We start from the raw sequence: 25762 nt of genomic DNA on the forward strand, positions 1-25762 counted from the left end.
TTTTTTTCCTTCTTTTTGCTTTTCTTTATTCTGCACTTCTCCCAAGACAGGATCTCTCTGTATAGCCCTGGCTATCCTGGAACACACTCTGTAGACCAGGGTGGCCTCAAACTCACAGAGACCCACCTCCATCTGCTTCACGAATGGTGTGATTGAAGTTCTGTGCTATCACTGCCCAGCTATCTTTTTTGTTTTAAAAAAGACTTTCAAATTTCTATTCACATGCATGTCTGTGTGTATGTATGCTTAGAGAGGCGGGAAGAAGTCAGGGCTCTGGAACTGAAATTATTGGTGGCTCACAGAGCCAGATGTGGGTGCTGTGAACTGAATTCAGGTCCTCTGAAACAGTAGTAGTTTTTTGTAAGCACAGAGACAGGTCTACAGGCCTCAGAGTCCTGCCCCTGATTTTGAGTCAGGGCCTCTCTCTGAATCCAGAGAGTACTATTCATCATTTTGTCTACACTAGCTGGCCAGAAGGACCCTAGAATTGGTTTCTGTTGTCTCTACTCCAGAGTGCCAGGGTCACAGCGAACAAGGACATATGTGGCGCTTTACACGGGTGCTGGGATCTGAACCCAGGTCCTTATGCTTACACACAGGGAGCACTCCACCTCTCAGACTGCAGTTTCTTGCATTTCTGCATTTAATACTTTGCCACCGTGAACCCCCACATTTCCCCCAAACAGGGCAGGGTACACAAACTGTTTATAACTGTGAGTCAGGGCTGCATGACATTTCAGAGGCTCAGCATGAGACCCAAGAGACTCCTCCTATCCTGAAGGCTCAAACACTTTGTGACCTCCAGGGTTAGGGACTCAGGAAGGAATGTGAGGTATGTGGGTGAATTAGTCTTCTAGAAAGCTCCATTCTGGCACAATAGTGACAGTATAATAGGCACTCAGGAATGGGTCACACTAGGAGCTGTTCACTTGCCGGATGCTGATGTCCCTCCTTTTGGACAGCAATCCAGCTATGGGGTCCCAAGAAAGGCTTCTTGTTCCTTCCCAAGAGGTCATTATCATCAAAGATGCTCATCACCAGACCAGACCTTTTACAGGCCTCTGCTTATGTATGGGACCAGCAGGACATCTGGGCAGCTAGTTCCCTGTGGTGGAGGAGGGGAAAGCAAAAAGCAATGTGTGGGTGGGTGCCAGGGCCAGAGCTAAGGAGAACTCACTGCCCTGCAGCACACAACAGCTGCCCAATGAGGAAGTGATAGTATCCCCACAGGGACAGAGGTTGGCCAGCTAACATGGAGCACAACCAAGAGGACCAACCCAAGCAGACTAGGAACTGGCAATGGGGATAGCTGGAAAGACATGAAAGGCAGGGCAAATCCAGGCCCTCACGTTCCTCACCTAATGTCCAGCTTTATAGAAACCTTAGGGAATTAGCAAGTCAAAATCTCAGGACACAATCAATGCTGGACTTTACAGTAGAAGCTCAAGGCTGAGCCAGAGGAACAGACACCTGTGTTATACAAACAGTCTTCTTCCTGTGGGCTGAGTCCACATCTGTGGTTTTGAGACATGGTCTCATGTATTCCAGGCTGGACACTGAACTCATTATGTAAAGGACGATGACCTTGAACTCCTGATCCTCCTGCCTCGATTTCCCAAGGGCTGGGGTTAGAGCCATGCACCACCACATGCATTTTGTGGTGCACTTAGGGATAGACTTTAGACTTCAGTGAATCTTAAGCAAGCATTCTACCAACAGTAATAGCCAACTCCAGCCTATCCTCCCTCCTCTCCCTCCCCCTCCCGTTTTCATGTGACAGAGTCTTTTCTCTTTGTAGCCCTGGCTGTCCTGAAAATCCCTCTGAGACCAGGCTGGCTAGGAACTCACACAGATCCATCTACCTCTGCCTCATGAGTACTGGGATTAAAGGAGAGCCTCACCACCATCTGGCTATGATAGTCTTTCTATACAGCCCAGGCCAGCCTTGAACTCAAGACACTCCGCAGTCTGCTGAAATTACTGGAACACAGCACGCCTTAAGTGCCCCTTTGAAGGATATGAAAGACATTGTTGCAAGCAGGAGAGGGCAGAGGCCTCCAATTCGTTCCCCCAGTCCCTCTACAGATGGACGTCTTGTGCAGTCAGTCCTGGTGGGATGGAGTCAGAATAGGCTTCTCTGCCTTGCTGCTCAGCACCCAGGCTCAGGTTGGCACGTTGTCCCAGGCTGGATCCAGCAGGTTCTTTGGGGTCCCTGAGCCAGCTATGAAATGACTCACACATGGGCTCCTGATTGGCTGGGATGACAGTTCATATCAACTCTGTTCTGATGCTGCAGGCCAAGAAGCCAGCAATGGCCTTTCCCCAGTAGCCAGGGGAATGGCACGGGGCCTCTAAGACTGGTTCTGCATGGTCAATGTCTCAGGCTGCCCTGGGCAGTGGCCAGCACCCAACACTCCTGGAAGGGTCCAGCAGTAACCCAGGGGTGCTGAGCCAGGCGTAGCAAAGAACAGGGTAGAATATCTCTCATTGTTCCTGACTGAGCCTATGTGTGTCCCTCTCTAAAAGGAACTGCAATTCACTGTGTAAGGCTTTAATGGGACAAGCAGATTTGGTGGTCCCTGGGTCAATCCCTGCCTACAGCCTTCCCTTCTAGCCATATGTTCTTGCTACCTTGATTTCTCTGAGTCCTGTCTCCTTAGCTGTAAACCAAGAGTGAAGGTCCCTGTGTGTGGAGTTTACAGCCTATTTCTATGAAAGAAAGGGAAACAGAAGCTATGAGGAGACAGAGACAAACTGAACCACCAGGCAAATGCTCGGTGGGGACATTGGAGGACTTTTACTGTGAAAGACCACAGGCTTCCTCAATGAGCTCCATCTGAGTACAGCACCCTGTGAGGAGGGAAGCCACCGACCTGAAAAGCTTCTCTTGCAGGTCACACCTAGTGCAGTAGCATTAAAAATTATGTTCTGTGCTGGTAAAGAGCCTGGGCTCACTGTGATCTGGAAGCATCCCTGGGTAGGGCCAGTGACTTCCTAACTCCTGTACTTCAAAGAGGAAATGAGGGGAGGGAAGGAAGGATGTAGCCAGGCAGACATCAGGGCAGGGACCGCAGATCTCCTGTTGCTGAGGGGCAGGTCTAGTACAGGGGCCCAAGCACCAAGGGCTTGCTAGACACAGGGGTGGGGTTTCAGGAGGAGGAAGGCCCCTTCTCTCATGGCAGCAGGTATCCTGGGAAGTCCATGCCTACTGCTTGGGAATAGGAGTGTGAGGGTTAGGGGCCCTCAGGGAGTGGCTCACACTTCATACCATACACATTGCAAAGTTTACAGACACACCCACACCCCAACACCCCTTCACCAACACAGAGATGTGTTATCTCACTGACTACTCAGAGGCTCCCATCCCTCCTGGCTCCAGTGATAGCCCAGTTGGAAGAGCGGTTAGAAGGAGGACTCCTCAGAGCACTAAACAAGACTCTGAGAGATATTTGCCCTGGGAGCTCGCTATTCTTACACACAGGAATACGAGTCTTTGCTCATTCATTCATCCAGCCACCTTTACCAAGTATGCATGGACTTGGCCTGAAGATGTGCTGAGCGAATGACCCTAAACTTAGGCAGATGGAGAAGATGCAGACTGGTGGACAGGAAAGATGGATGCTCAGAGGAAGCCTCAGTGTGCTCAGAGGTGAGTCACTATGACACAGAGAGAGCAGGAACATGTGGAGAAATTAGGTAGGGAGGGAGCAGGTCATTATCTACTACCGCAGAGCTGTCACTCAGTACACATCGAGCTCTGAAATGCAGAGCTTCACTGCACCCCCATCAGCCTGAACCATCTTCCCATCCTCTCTGGCCACGAATATCTCCACTGCTTCTGTATCCATCCTGATGGCTGCCACTGGGCCTTTGCTCCCACACCTTCTTCAGGCTCTCTCCGAACTCACATCTCTTAGCCTTCCTGGAATACTTGGTTGAAAAGGGAAGCCCCTACACACAACCTTCAAAGCCTAACCTCTCTCCAGCTTTACTTTTTCTAATATTGTAATGAGTTCAAGGCCCAGGCTTTACTTTGCTTTTCTTTGCCATTAGAAGCCAGAGGCCTCAAGATCACTGGGGACAGAGTATATTCTTAATACATGCTGAGCACAGCCATACTGCCTGCCAAGGTAGACAGCTAGCAGCAAGGCTGTGCCCCAGACTTGAACACGCTTTCATCCACAGGCAGGTGGGTGGGAATGGAGGAGGTGCCAATCATCAGAGGGATCTTTCTACTGATCATCCTCTGACTTCTGACACCATAGCAAAGTTCTGACATAAGATTAAGAACTATCTGACCCAGACTCTCCTCATTCAGTGCCGAGGTGTGTTTGTCTACAGAGGAGTCACTGGGTGTACACCAAAGCAAAGGGCCTCAGGATAACAAGAGACACTATAGGCTAGAACTTGTACTCCTCTGACCTCTTTGTCTGCTCCAGCTTCCAGACATCAGTTTCCAGGCTTGACTGGACCCTACCATACACTTGTGCATGGATGGCACCTGGAGTCGAGGACCCTGGGGCCTGGAGGCATGTATGCAGGTGACATTCAGTCATATAGATTCAGAAACTGCTCTCTTTAGCCCTAGCAGTGCACACCATATTCCATTGTGTTTATTTTCAATTGAGGGGACCCAAAGACCCTCTTTCCGAAGACAAGGGCCTCTTTCTGGGTATCTCCTTCAGACTCACTGACAACCTGGACAGAGTGTCTATGGAATGTCTGGGAGTGAAGAAAAAGGCAGCAGGAGATATCCTCTCCCTCCAGGAGATGAAGGCCAGAAAGGAACTCCACCCACAGGAAGTCCTGAGGACACCCTGTGCCATGAAATTCCCTCTATGAATGCTATAGGAGCTTGGGTGTCTGGGGCTGGGGTTAGGGGTGAGGGAGACCCAGCCACTCCCAGGTCTGCTGGGAACTGCTGGTCTAAGTCTCTAGGGAATTAGTTGCATTTACCAGAGCCAGGGACAGAAGTGCTGCTTGACATTTGCCTCTGCATCTTGCAGACCTCTTGAGGCAGCAGGCATTGGGATTAGAAAGAACCATGAAACATGCACAAGCTCTGAAACAATGGTGGTGATGCTGGCCTCATGGTTAAGTAGGCCTGGCTCATCGTGGTACTTACAGGGTTCTTCTTACCTCTCAGCCTCAGTTTCCTGACCTGTCCTCTGAGATCACTGAAGAGACTGTCCCCACAGTCTCAGCAAATGGCACCCCTTTCATCCATAGCTCTAATGCTCTGCAGGCCCTTTGGCCTCAGGTTGACTTTTCTAGGACCAAGTGGAGGCCAAGGCAGAGTAGGGATCAGAACCACTGGGGGATGATGCACAGGCTTGACAAGCTGCTAGACCATGCCCATGGAAAAGAAGACCACAGGTCACATAGGGCACTGGCACCAGGGTGAGCTCACAACATCCCTTCACTTACCCCAAGTACCCAAGTGTAGTGGCTATTTCTGGTTGTCAACTTGACTATATTTAGAATGAACTACAATCCGGAATTGGAAGGCTCACCAGTGACCCTTATCTGGAGGCTTGGAGATCCTTATCTGGATCTTGGTTTGAAGATCTTGAGCCATAGTGGCTATGGATTCCAGAAGATTGAATCTCACGAGTTGAAGGAACACACCTTTAATCTGGGCTACGCCTTTCATCTGGGATTAAAGGTGTGGTGGAACACACCTTTAATCTGGGCTACACCTTCTGCTGGAGACAATATAAGGACATTGGAAGAAGGGAGTCTAGCTCTTGCTCTTGCTACTTTGCCTGCTTGCTGCGTGAGACTGAGTAACTGCTAGATTCTTGGACTTCCATTCACAGCTGTGACTCAACAATTGTTGGGAATTGGGCTGCTGACTGTAAGTCATCAATAAATTCCTTTACTATCTAGAGACTATCCATAAGTTCTGTGACTCTAGAGAACCCTGACTAATACAGAAGTTGGTACCAGGAGTGGTTCTAGAGTAACAGAAGTACAAGGATGAATCTTTTAAAATACTGGAATTGGCTTGTTGATCCACCAGCACTTTCAACTATTGAAACCTCTCCAGATTCTCTCCCTCCTGGGAGCTCAGAGAATTTTGAAGACCCATGGTTGAAACTATATTCCGAACTTAAAGAAGCTAATGCCCTTGATTTTCTTAATGAATTAGGTGATTCAGTGCACAAAGCTTTCTACAAGATGGGGAAAAAATCGGAAAATGATTTTACTGGCTGGCTGCTCTTAGTATCTGTGGAAAAAATGATGAATGAAAGGAAGGAGTTGTGTGATAAAATTGAAAGTCTCCAGACACAAGTAAACGATCTAAAAGTTGCTAAGTGTGTCCTTGAGGAGAATCTTCTCTCTTGTAGCAATAGAGCTCAAGTTGCAGAAAATCAAACAGAAACTCTCATTGTAAGGTTGGCTGAACTACAGTGAAAATTCAAGTCTCAGCCTCAGAGTGTAGGAGATCCCTTAGGGCGTCTCTTAGTACTACCATGTCCTGTGATTAAAGTCAATGGGAAACTACAACAGCCTAATCCAAGCAGGATGACAAAGGACACAGACCCATCAGGAATGAAGGTATGGGTCAATCCTCCAGGAAAAGAGCCAAGACCTGCTGAGGTGCTGGCTGAAGGTGAAGGAAATACAGAATGGGTAGTAGAGGAAGGTAGTTATAAATACCAATTAAGGCCACGTAACCAGTTGCAGAAACGAGGATTATAAAGTAATATGAATGCCCATTGTAAATTTACTAACACGTTTGCGATTGTACGAGGGATAGTTATATCATGTTAGGCGTATTTACAACCTTGTTATTGTTTCATGTGAACATGAGATATTATTTGTGTCAAGTTGACAAGGGGTGGATTGTAGTGGCTATTCCTGGTTGTCAACTTGACAATATTTGGAATGAACTACAATCCGGAATTGGAAGGCTCACCAGTGACCCTTATCTGGAGGCTTGGAGATCCTTATCTGGATCTTGGTTTGAAGATCTTGAGCCATAGTGGCTATGGATTCCAGAAGATTGAATCTTGACTGTAAGTCATCAATAAATTCCTTTACTATCTAGAGACTATCCATAAGTTCTGTGACTCTAGAGAACCCTGACTAATACACCAAGTAATGCTGATTGTGTGTGTGTTTACGTGAGTATGCACGTGTGTACTATGTGTGCATTTGTGTATGCATGTTCTCTCTCTCTCTCTCTCTGTGTGTGTGTGTGTGTGTGTGTGTGTGTGTGTGTGTGTGTAATTCCTATGATTCCCCATTAATAGAAGCCTGGTGAGATACTGGTGACCCTCAGCTGGAATAACATTGTCACAAAGCCAATGTGGGTGATGGTCATGGCCATTGCTCTATGGATTCAGGTGACTGGGCTATCCAGATGCAGCTGTGTGTGGCTCCTAGACCTTTTTCTTTTCTGGTCATTAGGATGCTTAATGGAGCATCCTGGCTGGGCTTGGGAAGGCTCAAAGGAGCACCCAAGGTCCTGCTCTGGACCTTATTGGGAGCGACCCAAGCCAGGCCTTTTCCTCAAAGCCCATATTGCCCAGACGTGCTTCGCTGGCTCAGAAAATGGCACATAGAAAATGTACACATGGAGTAAAACTATATCCCAACTCAGACAGCACACAAGCCCTCACCAATCTGGTCAAAGATACACACAGTCAGCATCATGAATATAACTTAGCCACCCTTGTAGAGCCAGCTCAGAAGGCCATCTCTTTCCTCCCTGTCTGTTCCCAACATGGGGACTGGAGGCCTCTTCCCAGTGAACTTTATGGGATTGTTCCTAAATAGTCTTGTACCTCACTCAAAGCTGTCATTGTCCCCTGAGATGCTCAGGACAGACCAAGGAAGGAGGCCCAGTGTTACCTCCATTTCCTCGAGAGGGAAGAAGGGCTCACAGGGAGGCTAGTAATTGACTCAAGAGCTAAGTGACAGTCAGAATGGGACAGGAAAGTCCTGTCACCCGAGCACAACTTCTCTTCCTAGGCTACAACACTGTCTCTGTTTCCCCTTATGGTGCAGTCTCTCCATTCACAGCAATGATCATACTTGCAATGTTCTTACTGATCCAAGCACTGGTTTGGCCCAGAGTCTGTTCTAAAGAGCAGGAGGACCTAGGACTCCCCTTGCTCTGCAGACTGGGGGTAGGGGTGAGGACTGTGTGTCTGCCCTCCTCCCACCCAGCCAGGTTGACTGGACACCATGAAGTCAAGAGGGCATCACTTCATTCATTACCTTGCATCAGTGCCTAACCAGGAGCTATAAACAAAGCAGGCACTCAATACTCAGTGCTTTGCAAAGGACTACCCCTGAATTAAGACTCAGACAAAAAATCCAAGAAATGGACTAGAAAAGCCATGCACTTCCCTAACAGATATGTGCACATTAGGGTAGGAATATGCATGTTAGTGCAGGTGCCCGTGGAGGCCAGAAGAGGGCACCTGATCCCCCAGAGCTGGAGTTACCAGTGATTGTGAGCCTCTCAACATGGGAGGAACTGAACTACAGTCTGCTCAAAGAACAGTAAGAACTCTTAAGCATGGAGCCACACCACCAGTCCACATATGTATTTTTTATTAGATATTTTCATTATTTTACATTTCAAATATCCCCTTTCCTGTTTCCCCTTTGAAAATCACCTATAACTTGCTCCCCTTCCTATGCTCCCCAACCCACACACTCCTTCTTCCTGGCCCACAGGACCAAGGGCCTCTCCTCCCATTGATGACTGACTAGGCCATCCTCTGCTACATATGCAGCTGGAGCCATGGGATTCTTTTTTATTGGTGGTTTAGTCCCAGGGAGCTCTGGGGGTTCTGGTTGGTTCATATTATTTCTCCTATGGGGCGGCAAACCCCTTTAGCTCCTTGGGTCCCATATGTATTTTTAACTGACTTTATTTTAGGGCAGTTTTAGATTCATCGAAACATTGAGAGACAGGCACAGAGACATTCCCTAAGCCATCTGGTCAACACCCTCCACCAGAATGAGGCATCTGTAGCATGGACAATCATTGCCCTCATTCAGTCTACAGCCTACACAGCATTCATGCTTTGAGCTGCATGTTCTGGGTTCACAGATCCATGTCCTCTACAATGTATACAGCCCAGCTTCACTGACCTTGGATACCCCGTGCTCCACCTTGTCCATATTTTCTCAAAGTGTCTCAAAGCCCCAAGATTTAATAGGTTCCAGGAGTTCTGATTTGACACTCATGGGGTCAAAGTGCAGGCAAATGGTGGAACCTGTGGAAGGTCATCAGACACACAACCTGGTGGTTGCAGCAGAAATCACCAGGCAAGTAGGTATACAAACAATGTCAGCTACTGATTTCCTCATCCTGCCTTCCCCACAACCTTGGCCAAGAGCCATGCTCCAAGGGGCTCACTGAGGGAGAAGAGACTCTGGGACATGCCTTGTCACTCTTGGCTATGTGGAATACCCACAATGCAAATTCCTCAGCCCAGACCCTGCTTTATGCATTCATTCTTGTTAACCAAATTGATCACAGGGTGTACACATGACATGATTTCATGCAGTCAGGAAGAAAAGTGAAATCATGATACTTGCACAGAAACAGAAGGAACTGAAAATCATTATTAAGCAAAATGAACCAGAATCAAAAAGGGGTGTGTGGTGTGTTTGTATGTATGCGTGTGAATGTAAGTATATGTTATGTGTGTGCATGTGTGTGAATGTAAGTATGTATGGTGTATGTGTATATGTGTGAATGAATGTATGTGATATGTATGTGATTGTTTGTGTGGGGGTATGTGTGGTGTGTATATGTGTGTGGCTGTACTTTGTGTGTGTGCATGTGTATGTGTGGTATATGTGTGTGAATATAAGTATGTGGTGTGTGTGCATGTGTATGTGTGAATGTATGTAAGTGGCATATATGTGTGTGGGTGTTTTTGTGGGGGCATATTTATGTGTGTGTGTGTGTGTGTGAGAGAGAGAGAGAGACCTTATTAACAGAGATCCCAGAGAACTTTCTTCCTCTGAAGAAAATAACTGTTTCTTATCGCAAGAAAATAACTGTTGGCCATGTTTCTGTTTTGTCTGTTGGGTTCTGAGGTTACAAGTGTGCAAAACCACATCTTCCTTTCAATTGCATTTCAGTCATTGGGCACAAGCTGTTTTTACAGCCAAGTTGTTGTGGTAAATATTACTTGTGGATTTCTTATCACCACATAAATTATAGAGTTATGAAATAATACTAATAATCGAAGAAGAGAATAATAAACTAATAATAAGAAATAGTAATAATAAATAATATGAAATAATAAGAAATAATAAAATAAGAAATAATATTAATATGATGTAATAATATGTTAAACAATAATAATGTGAAATAATATCAAATAATAAGAAATAATAATTATGATTAATAATAATAATTATTATAAGCATTAAAGCACCATCATGGGGCACATACCATTCCTCTATGCTAATTTCTCTACTTCTTTACTAAGAACTGTGAGCTATCACTCGCCATATTCTTTTTTTTTTTTTTTTTTTTGAGACAGGGTTTCTCTGTATAGCCCTGGCTGTCCTGGAACTCACATTGTAGACAAAGCTGGCCTAGAACTCAGAAATCCGCCTGCCTCTGCTTCTCAAGTGTTGGGATTAAAGGCGAGTGCCACCACGCCCGGCTCACTTGCCATATTCTGCCCAGGCTGCTCATACTCTCAGGCTAGCCCTCCTGGCCATGCTCTCCCAATCCATCCACCCATGGGACCTTTTTCCTGCTTCTTCTTCCCTCTCCTTCATGGTCTCTTCCAAAGACACCAAGGCCGGGAACTGAAATGCCATCAACCTTTCTTCTTGCCAGCTGCAGGCATTAGATGTGTTTACTGATTGATCACAGGAGGTAGGACTGATGTAATCACAATCCCCAAAATTATCTAAAATATGGGTCCAGAGTCGAGGATCTGGTATCAGATCAAATGTTACTCATACTGTTTCCTCTCAGGCTGAACGTCTGAAACCTAGAAAATAACAGACCTTTTAGACAGGGGTAAATCAAGCAAAACATATACACAGACTTATAGATAGATAGATAGATGGATAGATAGATTAAGATATATATATATATATAAATTTAAAGATATATAGACTTTTATATATAGATTTATATCTATATGAATATATAGATGATATATGTATAGATTTAGTGATATATGTATAGATATATAGATGTATAGTGTAGTATATAGATAGTGTATAGATAGGTGTACAGATATATAGATATATACATATAGATGTATAGATATGTAGATATATAGATTTATAGGTGATACATAGATATATAGATTGAAGATCTATAGATGATATATAGATATAGAGATGAATAGATAGATATAGAAATATATAGATTGATATATATCTATATATTGATATATTGTTGTAGGGGGAAATGTCACATAAGGACAGGACAGTGTACTGACTTCAGGGGGTGAAGAGGATGGCAACCAGATAGGAAGAACAAAACTGTGAGCTAACCTGGACACTTCAGACCTCCCAGCCAAAAACCAAGAAGCATCCAGGGCTGGCTCATTACCCCAGGCACATGTGTAGCAGAGGACTGCCTTGTCTCTCTGTCCACAATGGGACAGGAACAGGATGCACTTAAATAAATAAAAAAATAATTAAAAAAGGAAAAATTGAAACATAATTGAATATATATGTGTGTGTGTGTGTGTGTGTGTGTGTGTGTGTGTGTGTGTGTGTGTGTGTTATCTGGCAGAAAAAAAATGGCATTAATTCAATACTCTTTGACCTGGCTCCTGTGTGCAATATCAGTTACTGTGATCTGTCACATGACACACAACTACAGCCAATGGCCTGTGTCATAATCATCTGAGCTGACTAAACCCTGAAGGTACATTGGACATATCTCCAAAATCAGAAATTCAATATTGCTTGGTTCAAGCTAAAGTCCCAAATTTGCATATCTATCAATCTGGTCTGTCTTCATTCACCTAACATGAATAAATACACGCTGGAAAATTACAAAGTTGCTCACCCTGTCACCATCAGCTCTTTTTTTTTTTTAATGATGACTCCAAGGATAGTGATAAAAACAGGTGTCTCACAAAAAGTAACTCGTTCAAAAAGTGCCTCACTTGGCTACCTGTCCAGTATAAGGAGAAAGAATACCTTGGAATTAATCACACATCTGATTAAATCTAAGCTGAATACTTAGCTTAGATAGCGCCATTCCATTCCATGACCTTGGTACTCGATAATGTAATAAGGACCAGCATTTATCACTCTCTGGCTAATGACTCTGAGCTCATTTATATTGTCAAAGAAGGTCTTAAATATTCCAACAAAGCTAAATTACAAGAAAAACACTATAACCCCAAGTGTATGGAGATGACAGAGTTCCTTAAAGAGGAAATGACCAAATCACTTAGAGAAATCCAGGAAAACAGAAAAAAATTGGAGGAAATCAATAAATTCCACAAAGAAGGCCAGGAAAACACAAACCAAAAAGTAGAGAAAGCCAAAATTCCTATAAATAAAGCCAAGAAAGAACACACCAACGGGTGAAGTAAACAAAACTATTCAATACATAAAAGTGGAAATAGAAACAAAAAAAGAAAACTAAATCTTAGGAAATAGTGGAAATAAAAATTTAGGACTGCAAAAAGGAACTACAGAGGCAAAGTTCACCCACAGGACACAGACATGGAAGAAAAATCTCAATCATTAAATAAGCAATAGAAGGAATGGGTAAATCAGACAATGAAAATGTTAAGTCTAAATCTTCCTGATATAAAATATCATGGAAATCCAGAACACTGTAAATGGACTAAACATAAGAATACTTAGGAAGAGAGGAAGGAGAATCCTCCCTCAAAGTCTCAGAAAGTATTGACAACCAAATCCTAGAAGAAAAACTTCCTAACAAAAAGAAAACACAAGAATCATCAAAACACCAAACAGAAGGGACCAAAAAATAAAGTCTCTTCCTTGTGTAATAATCAAAACACACAGTTCAAGGAAAGAATACTAAAAGCTGCAAAGGTAAAAAGCCAGGAAAAACATAAAGGAAGATCTATTAAGATCACAGATGTCTTCTCCTTGGAGTCTGTAGACGTCAGAAGTGTTTGTACACATGTGCCCCAGAAAAAACAGATGCCTGGATTTTAATATGTAAAAAAATAACTACACTGTAAATAGAAAAAATTAAGATAGTCCACGATAAACTCAAATTTAAAAAACCTCTCTCTAAATATACTGACCAACACAAAGAGATAGAGGTAGAATCTAACCCGAGGAAGTTAAGGATACACATGAAAACACGGGTAGTAAATAATCTCTTACTGTCTACAAAAGAAGGGAAAGCACACACCCAGCCCAACACCAACACCACCCGCAGCTGCAACAACAACAAAATACAAGGAGTTAGCAATCACCATTTATTGACTCATTCAATAAAAATAAGTTTTGATTTGGGAGAAAATGTAGCTGTAAGTTGGCCCAGGACTTTGAGGTTTTTGTGTTTGAAAGCTATACAACTTTCTGTCTCAGGTTGGGTGTGGGCGGTGGGGTTTTGAAGATAAACTTCTGAGTATACTTTTGTGTATCTCACTGATCAGTAGTGACTTAATTCCAATAAATTCATTTTTTTAAATTTTTGATTTTTTTTATTATGTATTTTCTTCAATACATTTCCAATGCTATCACAAAAGTCCCCCATACCCTCCCCCCCCACTTCCCTACCCACCCATTCCCATTTTTTTGGCCCTGGCGTTCCCCAGTACTGGGGCATATAAAGTTTGTGTGCCCAATGGGCCTCTCTTTTCAGTGATGGCCGACTAGGCCATCTTTTGATACATATACAGCTAGAGTCAAGAGCTCCGGAGTACTGGTTAGTTCATAATGTTGTTCCACCTATAGGGTTGCAGATCCCTTTAGCTCCTTGGGTACTTTCTCTAGCTCCTCCATTGGGAGCCCTGTGACTCATCCACTAGCTGACTGTGAGCATCCACTTCTGTGTTTGCTAGGCCCCTGCATAGTCTCACAAGAGACAGCTATATCTGGGTCCTTTCAGCAAAATCATGCTAGTGTATGCAATGGTATCAGCATTTGGAAGCTGATTATGGGGTGGATCCCTGGATATGGCAGTTTCTAGATGGTCCATCCTTTCATCACAGCTCCTAACCTTGTCTCTGTAACTCCTTCCATGGGTGTTTTGTTCCCAATTCTAAGAAGGGGCACAGTGTCCACACTTTGGTCTTCATTCTTCTTGAGTTTCATGCGTTTAGCAAATTGTATCTTATATCTTGGGTATCCTAAGTTTTGGGCTAATATCCACTTATCAGTGAGTACATATTGTGTGAGTTCCTTTGTGTTACCTCACTCAGGATGATGCCCTCCATGTCCATCCATTTGGCTAGGAATTTCATAAATTCATTCTTTTTAATAGCCGAGTAGTACTCCATTATGTAAATGTACCACATTTTCTGTATCCATTCCTCTGTTGAGGGGTATCTGGGTTCTTTCCAGCTTCTGGCTATTATAAATAAGGCTGCTATGAACATAGTGGAGCATGTGTCCTTCTTACCGGTTGGGACATCATCTGGATATATGCCCAGGAGAGGTATTGCTGGATCCTCCGGTAGTACCATGTCCAATTTTCTAAGGAACCGCCAGACTGATTTCCAGAGTGGTTGTACAAGCTTGCAATCCCAACAACAATGGAGGAGTGTTCCTATTTCACAACATCCTCGCCAGCATCGCTGTCACCTGAATTTTTGATCTTAGCCATTCTGACTGGTGTGAGGTGGAATCTCAGGGTTGTTTTGATTTGCATTTCCCTGAGGATTAAGGATGTTGAACATTTTTTCAGGTGCTTCTCTGCCATTCGGTATTCCTTAGGTGAGAATTCTTTGTTCAGTTCTGAGCCCCATTTTTTAACGGGGTTATTTGATTTAATGGAGTCCACCTTCTTGAGTTTTTTATATATATTGGATATTAGTCCCCTATCTGATTTAGGATAGGTAACAATCCTTTCCCAATCTGTTGGTGGTCTTTTTGTCTTATTGACGGTGTCTTGTGCCTTGCAGAAGCTTTGGACTTTCATGAGGTCCCATTTGTCAATTCTCGATCATACAGCACAAGCCATTGCTGTTGTATTCAGGACTTTTTCCCCTGTGCCCATATCTTCAAGGCTTTTCCCCACTTTTTCTTCTATAAGTTCCAGTGTCTCTGGTTTTATGTGAAGTTCCTTGATCCACTTAGATTTGACCTTAGTACAAGAATATAGGAATGGATCGATTCGCATTCTTCTACATGATAACAACCAGTTGTGCCAGCACCATTTGTTGAAAATGCTGTCTTTTTTCCACTGGATGGTTTTAGCTCCCTTGTCGAAGATCAAGTGACCATAGGTGTGTGGGTTCATTTCTGGGTCTTCAAATCTATTCCATTGGTCTACTTGTCTGTCACTGTACCAGTACCATGCAGTTTTTATCACAATTGCTCTGTAGTAAAGCTTTAGGTCAGGCATGGAGATTCCACCAGAAGTTCTTTTATCCTTGAGAAGAGTTTTTGCTATCCTAGGGTTTTTGTTATTCCAGATGAATTTGCAGATTGCTCTTTCTAATTCATTGAAGAATTGAGTTGGAATTTTGATGGGGATTGCATTGAATCTGTAGATTGCTTTTGGCAAGATAGCCATTTTTACAATGTTGATCCTGCCAATCCATGAGCATGGGAGATCTTTCCATCTTCTGAGATCTTCTTTAATTTCTTTCTTCTTTCACTTCCTTAGTTAGAGTCACTCCAAGATATTTTATATTATTTGTGACTATTGAGAAGGGTGTTGTTTCCCTAATTTCTTTCTCAGCCTGTTTATTCTTTGTGTAGAGAAAGTCCATTGACTTGTTTAATTTTATATCCAGCTACTTCACTTAAGCTGTTTATCAGGTTTAGGAGTTCTCTGGTGGAATTTTTAGGGTCACATATATTTTATCATATTATCTGCAAAAAGTGATATTTTGACTTCATCTTTTCCAATTTGTATCCCCTTGATCTCCTTTTGTTGTCGAATTGCTCTGGCTAGGACTTCAAGTACAATGTTGAATAGGTATGGAGAGAGTGGACAGCCTTGTCTAGTCCCTGATTTTACTGGGATTGCTTCAAGCTTCTCACCATTTACTTTGATGTTGGCTACTGGTTTGCTGTAGATTGCTTTTATCATGTTTAGGTATAGGCCTTGAATTCATGATCTTTCCAAGACTTTTATCATGAATGGGTATTGGATCTTGTTGAATGCTTTTTCTGCATCTAACGAGATGATCACGTGGTTTTTGTCTTTGAGTTTGTTTATATAATGGATTACTTTGATGGATTTCTGTATATTTAACCATCCTTGCATGCATGGAATAAAACCTACTTGGTCAGGATGGATGATTGCTTTAATGTGTTCTTTGATTCGGTTAGCAAGAATTTTATTGAGTATTTTTGCATCCCTTATGAATATAGATGGAAAATTCCTCAATAAATTCTTTTTTTTTTTCCTTTTTTTGTTTTCCCAATAAGGGTTTTACTGTGTAGCCCTGGCTGTCCTGGAATGCACTCGCGACTAGTCGGGCTTCCAACTCAGCAATCTGCCTGCATCTGCCTCCCGAGTGCTAGGATTAAAGGAGTGTACCACCACCACCCAGCCCAATTAAATTCTTATCCTTTGCATTGTTGTGGAGTGTGAGTTGTGTTGAACCTAACTGGACTCAACAATGCAAAGGCTTTACCACACTGCTGACATTCATAGCATCTGTCACCAGTACGAATAGTCTCATAAAAAGAAGAATATACATAAAAAGCAGCTCAATGAAAAAGCTTCACCATACTAAATAGATTCACAATGTTTCTACCCAGTTAAAATTCTTCCATGATGAAGATAACTACAAAATTGTGCAAAGGCTTTACTAAATATACTCAGGGGGTTTCTCCCTCAGCCTTTCAATGGCTAGGAACAGATCTCATGACCAAACCAACTCTCAGAAAAGCAAACATTTAAATTGGGGTTTGTCTGCATTGTGGTTTGTCTTGTGTATGCCTAAAGAACTATGGCATGCAAAGGCTTTACTACATTCATAACATTGACATGGGTTCTCACTTGTATGTGATCTTTTATGTCATCGTAGATGACCGTGACATCAAATGCTTTACAACACCGATTACCTTCCTAAGGTTTCTGTCTTCTATGTGTTCTTTCAAAATAATGGAGACTATAAAGTTGTAAAAAGTCTTTACCACATTGATTATAGAGACAATAACTTTGAGAAAAGGCTTTATCACATTGATTACATTTCTAAGGTTTCTCTCCATTATGGGTTCTTTTATGATACTGGAGACAACTGTGACCTGATAAGGCTTTACCACATTGATTACATTCATAGAGTTTTTCTCCAGCATATTTTGTTTTTACATTTCAATCTTTTATTAGATATTTTCTTCATTTACATTTAAAAAGCTATCCTGAAAGTCCCCCTATACACTCCCCCAACACTGCTCCCCTACCCACCCACTCCCACTTCTGGGCCCTGGCATTCCCCTGTACTGGGGCTTAAAAAGTTTGCAAGACCAAGGGGCCTCTCTTCCCAATGATGGCAGACTAGGCCATCTTCTGCTACATATGCAGCTAGAGACATGAGCTCTGGGGGTATTGGTTAGTCTCTATTGTTGTTCTGCCTACAGGGATGTAGACCCCTTCAGCTCCTTGGAGACTTTCTCTAGCTCCTCCAATGACGGCCCTGTGTTCCATCCAATAGATGACTGTGAACATCTACTTCTGTGTTTGCCAGGTTTGGAATAGCCTCACAAGAGACAGCTATATCAGGAATGTATGTGTTCTTTTATGATATTGGAGATGACTGTGACCTGTAAAGGCTTTATCAAATTGATAACATTAATAAGGCTTCTCACCAGTATGTTTAGTTTTCTGACGTTGGAGATGACTGTGACATGCAAAGGCTTTACCAATTACATTCTTAGGGTTTCTCTCCAGTATGTGTTCTCTTATGACATTGGAGATAACTGGGTCTTGCAAAGGCTTTACCACATTGATTACATTCATAGGGTTTCTCTCCAGTATGCGTTCTTTTATGATGTTGGAGACCACTGTGACTTGTAAAAGCTTTACCACATTGATGACATTCATAGGGTTTCTCTCCAGTATGTGTTCTTATATGACATTGGAGATGACTGTGTTGTGAAAAGGCTTTACCACATTGATTACATTCATAGGGTTTCTCTCCAGTATGTGTTCTTTTATGATATTGGAGACCATTGTGACTTGTAAAGGCTTTACCACATTGATTACATTCATAGGGTTTCTCTCTAGTATGTGTTCTTTTATGACAATGGAGATGACTGTACTGTGAAAAGGCTTTACCACATTGATTACATTCATAGGGTTTCTCTCCAGTATGTGTTCTTTTATGACATTGGAGATCACTGTGACATGCAAAGGTTTTACCACATTGATTACATTCATAGGGTTTCTCTCCAGTATGTGTTCTTTTATGACGTTGGAGACTACTGAGTTCTGCAAAGGCTTTACCACATTGATTACATTCATAGGGTTTCTCTCCAGTATGTGTTCTTTTATGACATTGGAGATCACTGTGACATGCAAAGGTTTTACCACATTGATTACATTCATAGGGTTTCTCTCCAGTATGTGTTCTTTTATGACGTTGGAGACTACTGAGTTCTGCAAAGGCTTTACCACATTGATTACATTCATAGGGTTTCTCTCCAGTATGTGTTCTTTTATGACGTTGGAGACTACTGAGTTCTGCAAAGGCTTTACCACATTGATTACATTCATAGGGTTTCTCTCCAGTATGTTTTCTTTTATGACGTTGGAGACTACTGAGTTGTACAAAGGCTTTACCACATTGATTACATTCATAGGGTTTCTCTCCAGTATGTGTTCTTTTATGACTTTGGAGACTACTGAGTTCTGCAAAGGCTTTACCACATTGATTGCATTCATAGGGTTTCTCTCCAGTATGTGCTCTTTTATGATATTGAAGAGTACTGAGTTGTGCAAAGGCTTTACCACATTGATTACATTCATAGGGTTTCTCTCCAGTATGCGTTCTTTTATGACATTGGAGACCATTGTGACTTGTAAAGGCTTTACCACATTGATTACATTCATAGGGTTTCTCTCCAGTATGTGTTCTTTTATGATATTGGAGATAACTGGGTATTGGAAAGGCTTTACCACATTGATTACATTCATAGGGTTTCTCTCCAGTATGTGTTCTTTTATGATATTGGAGATAACTGTATCGTGAAAAGGCTTTACCACAGTGATTACATTCATATGGTTTCTCTCCAGTATGTGTTCTTTTATGACATTGGAGATGACCACGATGTGCAAAGGCTTTACCACATTGATTACATTCATAGGGTTTCTCTCCAGTATGTGTTCTTTTATGACATTGGAGACTACTGTGTCGTGCAAAGGCTTTACCACATTGATTACATTCATAGGGTTTCTCTCCAGTATGTGTTCTTTTATGACATTGGAGACTACTGTGTCGTGTAAAGGCTTTACCACATTGATTACATTCATAGGGTTTTTCTCCAGTATGTGTTCTTTTATGCCATTGGAGACCACTGTGACTTGTAAAAGCTTTACCACATTGATGACATTCATAGGGTTTCTCTCCAGTATGGGTTCTTTTACGATATTGAAGATGACTGGGTATTGGAAAGGCTTTACCACATTGGTTATGTTCATGTGTTTTCTCTCCAATTTGTCTTCTTTTAAGACATTGGAGATGACTGGCACATGAAAAGGCTTTAGAACGTTCATTACATTCATAGAGTTTCTCTCCACTATGATTACTTACATACCTGCAATGAAAATTGGCACATGTGATATGTTTACTACATTAATTTCCCTGTTCAATCATTTCATCATGATGAATAAAGTTTACAAATTGGTCTACTGATAAAGATGTACCAGATCATCTGGTTTTATCACTTTATATGTTCATGGGGTTCTCCCTCATTATGGGTTGTTTTGCATCTTTTGAGATATCTGTGATGGTTCTTACATGGCTAACGTTTATAACATCCTTTTTATACGGGATATTTTTATGATGTATTTCATCTATATGAGGAAAATAGAACAACTCATAGCTTTATAACAGTAATTGCTTTCATAATTTTTTCCTGCAATGTGAATTGTACCACATTTGAATGTAAACCAGGACAAAAAGAATTTCCAAATTCCTAGTACCCATAAAGATTTTCTCCAGTGTGAGCTTGGGGAAGTTCCCAGTAAAATTAGAAAACCAATTCATTGCAAACTTTTATCATATTCAGAAAGTCTACCAAAGATAGAATCTGACAATTTTCTCACAGTTCTGGGATAGAAAGCGGTACATTGCTTCTTTCAATATCCCTATGCTCACATGGCTTTTGTCAATTGTGACACATGATATATATATATATTAATAGAAGAGTAACAAATGAAAGGTTTCCACACTGCATTCACACTGTTTGACTTTTTGTTCCTCATAGACCTGTAATATATGAATTAAGGTTTCTCCTATGACAACACTATTGACTCTCATAAACTGTACCCTAAACAAATGATCAATTTCACTATAAAGATATGAGTATCACCAACTTTCCCATAGATTATTTGCTTAACAGAAGGTTTTGCATATATATTTATCACTATTCGATGTGCAATATCTAAGTCTTGTAAGTCTATACACATTGTCAGATCAGTATAGCTCTAGTAGAGGTACAAATTGAATAAAGGTATCCCTTAAGGCAATGTTTCCTCCTCTTTTTTTTTTTTTTTTAAAAAGGAATGCTTTGATAGATAAATCAGATAACTATATCTAGGCAGTACAATTTTATAAGAATAGTATAATTAGGGCTGCCGTGATGGCTCAGTGGTAAAGAGCACAGACTGCTCTTCCGAAGGTCCTGAGTTCAAATCCCGGCAACCACATGGTGGCTCATAACCATCTGTAACAAAATTTGATGCCCTCTTCTGGAGTATCTGCGGACAGCTACCGTGTACTTATATACAATAAATAAATAAATATTAAAAAAATATTGTAATCATAGTTACACTTTAAGTATTGACATTTTACACTCATGCTTTGATTTAGAGCTTCAATATCATAGTAAAATTTCCTTAGAGGCATAATTGCATAAGCTTTCACATGAAAATTACCTTTCATTTCTTCTTGAACTTTGACAATGTCTTTCAATATGATGGTTTTCCCAAGTGTAGCCTAAAAGACAATAGCAGAATAATGAATGATACAGTATTGGAAATAAGGCAAAATTCAAGGTACTGTGAATTTTCACATCACTGGACACTATTTATCCAGCTCAGTCTTCCATGTTCTCAATTGTAATAACAGAGCACCATCACTAACCAAGAGAGATGTCTTCCCACTATTTTGAAAAGCAAAAGAAAATTCACAGTCATACCTATAACAGTGAGGTTCCAGTAGGTCTCCAGCATCACATCTTTGTAAAGACTCTTCTGGGAAGGATGCAGCAAATTCCACTCTTCCCGAGTGAAGTTCACGTGCACATCATCATAAGTCACTGCATCCTAAAATATCCCATACATGTGTACATCACAAAGCATGGTACTGACATCACTGTAAAGTAAATGTACGCTTCCTTGACCATATATTCATGTAATTCTGGTACTTCCTCCACTGACTTCCTGACACAGAAGTTATAATCTAAGTACCATGACATTTTAAAGGAAATTGAGTTGAAGGTTCACCTGTGTTGCTTATGAACATTTTAAATAAATAGGGTAAAGACTTTCCAGAGGAATTCCAATTGAGAGGGAGATGTAGGGTGAAATAGATCAACAGTACTGAGGACACATCCCAGAAATTGTAAGAAGAATCACTAACGAGAAAAACCATGGACAAGCAGGGTGTATTTGTTCATGTCTTTAATCCCAGAGTCACGGGCAGGTATACATCATTGAGCTGGATCCCTGTCTGTTCTATGTAACACATTACAGGACAGCAAAGGATACATATTAAGACCCTTACTCCACTGCCAAAATCAACCATGGAGACAAAAATGATAGAAAGAACTCAGTTGTTTACTACAGTTCCTACAAAGAAGTATACATTCCCTGCACTTCTGTACTCATCTAGCAGAAACAGGAAGTGTTACTCTTTAAACTGCAACATTACTAAAACTTTACTAGCAATCAAGGCACATTTAATGGACCAATGGACAGATGAAAATATTATTAATGTAAGTGTAGAACATAAAAAGCAGCATAAGGCAGGAGAGAGCTATAACTCAGCCGTGGAAAGCTCTTGCTGGTCTTTCAGATAACAGTTGTCAAATACTAGCATTCACAGGACACATGGCTTTATGAACAGGAGTTCTGAATCCACCTTCCAACAACAGTAACGATGTGGCACACATGATATTCATATTCACACACACAGCAAAAACACTCCTATTTATTTAAAAATTTCAAAACAAACACAAGAGTTTGGGGAAACATCAACAGCCAGAATACAATGACTCTGAACCCTCAGGCAGTATTGATGTCATGAGCATATGCCATCCTAAAAAATAGACTATAATCTATGTGCCCACAGGGTACATAGGGGGCCCCAACCCCACTCAAAGGAGAAACATAGGAGATTGGGAGGAGGGAATCTGTGAGGGCAGGGACCCAGAGTAGGGACAGTGATCAGGGTGATAATGAATATCTAAATTATAGGATAAACAAAAAAAGGAAAGAAAGAAAAAGGAAAATTTTGAGTGTATATACACTTTCATCTTCCCCAAGATGAATCTAGAAAGGCTCCTGAACTGTTCAAATGTCTAAAGTCTCTGCTGACACTCAAGACAATATCTTGACAGCCACATCAGAAAGCAAAGTTGCAAAATCAAACAGCAAGTTATATCATTCCAACATAAAATGGCACTGAATACCCCTTTCCATTCCAATCAATAGGAATGTGCACACAGGGAGAGAAGATTGGACAAAGGCAAGAAAACCAGCAGGGCAAACACCAAATCCTATAGCTTTGTCTCAAACACATTGGACTTCAATTGCTAAAGGCATAGATGGTGCTCTTCCTGTAACTTCTCATACATCTCTCAGTTTGGGTACTTCATCTCCCAGTAAGCATCTCTCCATGGCAGACTTCTCAATGTGTTAGTTTTCTCCACAACCTGTGGTCACAAAATGCAACTCAAGCATCAACCTCACCACTTAAATGCAAGGAACTCTCAAAGAGTCTTCCCTGGGATCCTGACTCTGTCAAAAGATGGCTGGAGTGGTGCTAAACTGAAACCATAGAGAAAGAATATATGACTATGCTATTTTCATCTTTCAGTTTCTAGAAGCGGCACAATGTGGATGATCTTGTGACGTTTGGCTTCTAAATTAACGGACCCTGCCTCCCTTTGACCACATTTGCAGCAGGTTTTGTTTAAGGTTCCATCCTGGGATGAGGAAACACGTTGAATACTCCTCCCATTAATTTAAAACATACAAGCAGGAGGAAGTGCTACACTTAGGGTACCTTCATAGGCGTATACCCACAAGGGCATTTGCTCCACTAAGTTCATAGCCACTTTATTTATAAAAGTTAGAAACAGGAAAGAAGGCAGATGTTCCTCAACTGAAATGTGGACACAAAAAACCATGTTTCATTTACAAAATGGGATGCTCTTCAGATATAAAAAACAAGGACATCATGAATTTTCTAGAGAAATGGGTACAATTAGAAACTAATATCTGGAATGAGGTAACTCAGGCCCAAAAGGACATGCATGTACATACTCACTTACAAGTGAATAATAACCATAAGTACAGAATACCCACACTGCACTTCATAGACGGAAAGACAGTAAACAAGACAAGGCACAAATGAGCATGGTTGAATCTCACTCAGAAGGGAGTATGAAAGAGACAGAAGAGGCAGATGGAAGGGAGAGAACTGGATGGGATGGTAGTCAAGAAAGAAGGGGAGTGTTAGGAACAGGTGTGGTAAGAGACAAGAGAATGCCAGAAATCCAGGAAAATGAAATGAAATCAGCAGATGCTGGGAGGGTTAGGGTGGAGGCACCTGTCGAATGTGCCTGAGAATATGAATAGGAGGGCACAAGTGCAGCTAGGGAGGTGATCTTAGCTGAGATATATAGCATTGAGTTATGGGCCATGAAGAGGTGACATCTTGCAGTCAGGCAGAACCACCAGTTAAGTGTTCAGTACACCAAGAAAACCAAATACCTTTCCTCCCAAAATTTGTTCCGTCTGCAAGTAAGGCAGGCACAAAGTTGAAACAGAGACTGAGGGAATGGCCAAACTATACCCTGCCCAACTGGTAACCCATCCCATGGGCAAGCACCAAGGCTGGCATTACTGAGGATAATTTGTTATACTTGCAGATAGTAGCTTAGCATCATTGTCCTTTGAGAATCTCCATCCAGCATCTGACTGAAACATATGCAGAGACCCACAGCCTATATTGGACAGGGCTCAGGGAGTATTTTAAAAGAGTTGGGGAAAGAATTGACGGCCTCTGAAGGAATAGGAAGTCTATGAGAAGACCCTCAGAGTCAACTAACCCAGAACCTAGGAGACTCTCAGAGATGGAGCCACCAACCAAAGAGCACACGCAGGCTGGGACGGAGGCCCCCACCATCCAGAGCGGGACATTTCCCTTAAGTTGTTCCTGTCTGTGCAAACTGTTTCCCTAACTGGGCTACCTTTTCTGACCTCAGTGGGAAAGGATGTGTCTAACCCTGCAGAGACTTAACCCTACAGAGACTTGACATGCCATAGTTGGGGGATACTCAAGTGGTTCCCACCCTCTCTGGGGAGATAAAAGGGAGTCAGTGATGAGGGACTGTGGAAGGTGGAATGGGATGGGTGTACCGATATGAATGTAACTTGAATAAAGAAATAGGAAGATTGAACAAATACTTATCAATAGAATAAAAATATACAAATCAGGCAATAATTTTTACTCAATACTCAATATCTCAGGGCATAAGTGAAGTACAAAAGATTTTTTTTTTTTTGGCCAAAATACCACACAAATGACCTCTTCCTAAAGTTTTCAGTCCATTTTCCATTGAAATAATATGACCTCAACTTCGTGTGGCTGCATTACTGTCAACACTCCAATCTTCCAGACCCTATGGGAACAACTGATTAAGCTCCATGTACAGCTTTCTATGACATTTGCCATCTCAATTTCTGATAGTTTCCATATTCCTTCAAAAGAGACCATAGATTCTCTCCAGCAGCAAAATCAGCTTTTGAAATAATTGCTGCTGTTGTTGTTATTGTTGTTGCTCTACCTTGCAACTCTGCTGATGTAATTGTTTTCCTCTGAGCAGAAGCATCTCAGGTAATAAATGTTTGTTTTACATGGTTCTGTCAAATCACAGCCCACCATATTGGGAGCTCAGACTAGCAACTAAAGCTAGAAAATGAAGGCAAAAACATTTGACAAACACTACTTCCTGCCTTGCTTTCTTGCTTGGTCACTCTCTCATGCTCTGTAGCCCCCCTCAACCTTGAAGCAAGCTGATCCAGAGTTTGACCTTGCTGCCACTAAGAAGGAGATTACCTAGTGTCTTAGTCAGGGTTTCTATTCCTAAACAAACATCATGACCAAGAAGCAAGTTGGGGAGGAAAGGGTTTATTCGACTTACACTTCCATACTGCTGCTCATCACCAAGGAAGTCAGGACAA

General features: G+C 41.9%; 1 long non-coding RNA gene across 1 annotated transcript in view; it reads right to left on the reverse strand.

The window, feature by feature from the left end:
• Positions 1-25762, reverse strand: part of 2410018L13Rik (RIKEN cDNA 2410018L13 gene) — a 56247-nt gene that overhangs the window by 17565 nt on the left and 12920 nt on the right. The window contains exon 2 of the long non-coding RNA NR_015504.2: positions 21227-21287. This is a non-coding gene — a long non-coding RNA (RIKEN cDNA 2410018L13 gene). The remainder of the gene's footprint in view (positions 1-21226; positions 21288-25762) is intronic.

This window comes from Mus musculus, chromosome 12 (genome assembly GCF_000001635.26).
Source record: "Mus musculus strain C57BL/6J chromosome 12, GRCm38.p6 C57BL/6J".
Taxonomy (NCBI): domain Eukaryota; kingdom Metazoa; phylum Chordata; class Mammalia; order Rodentia; family Muridae; genus Mus; species Mus musculus.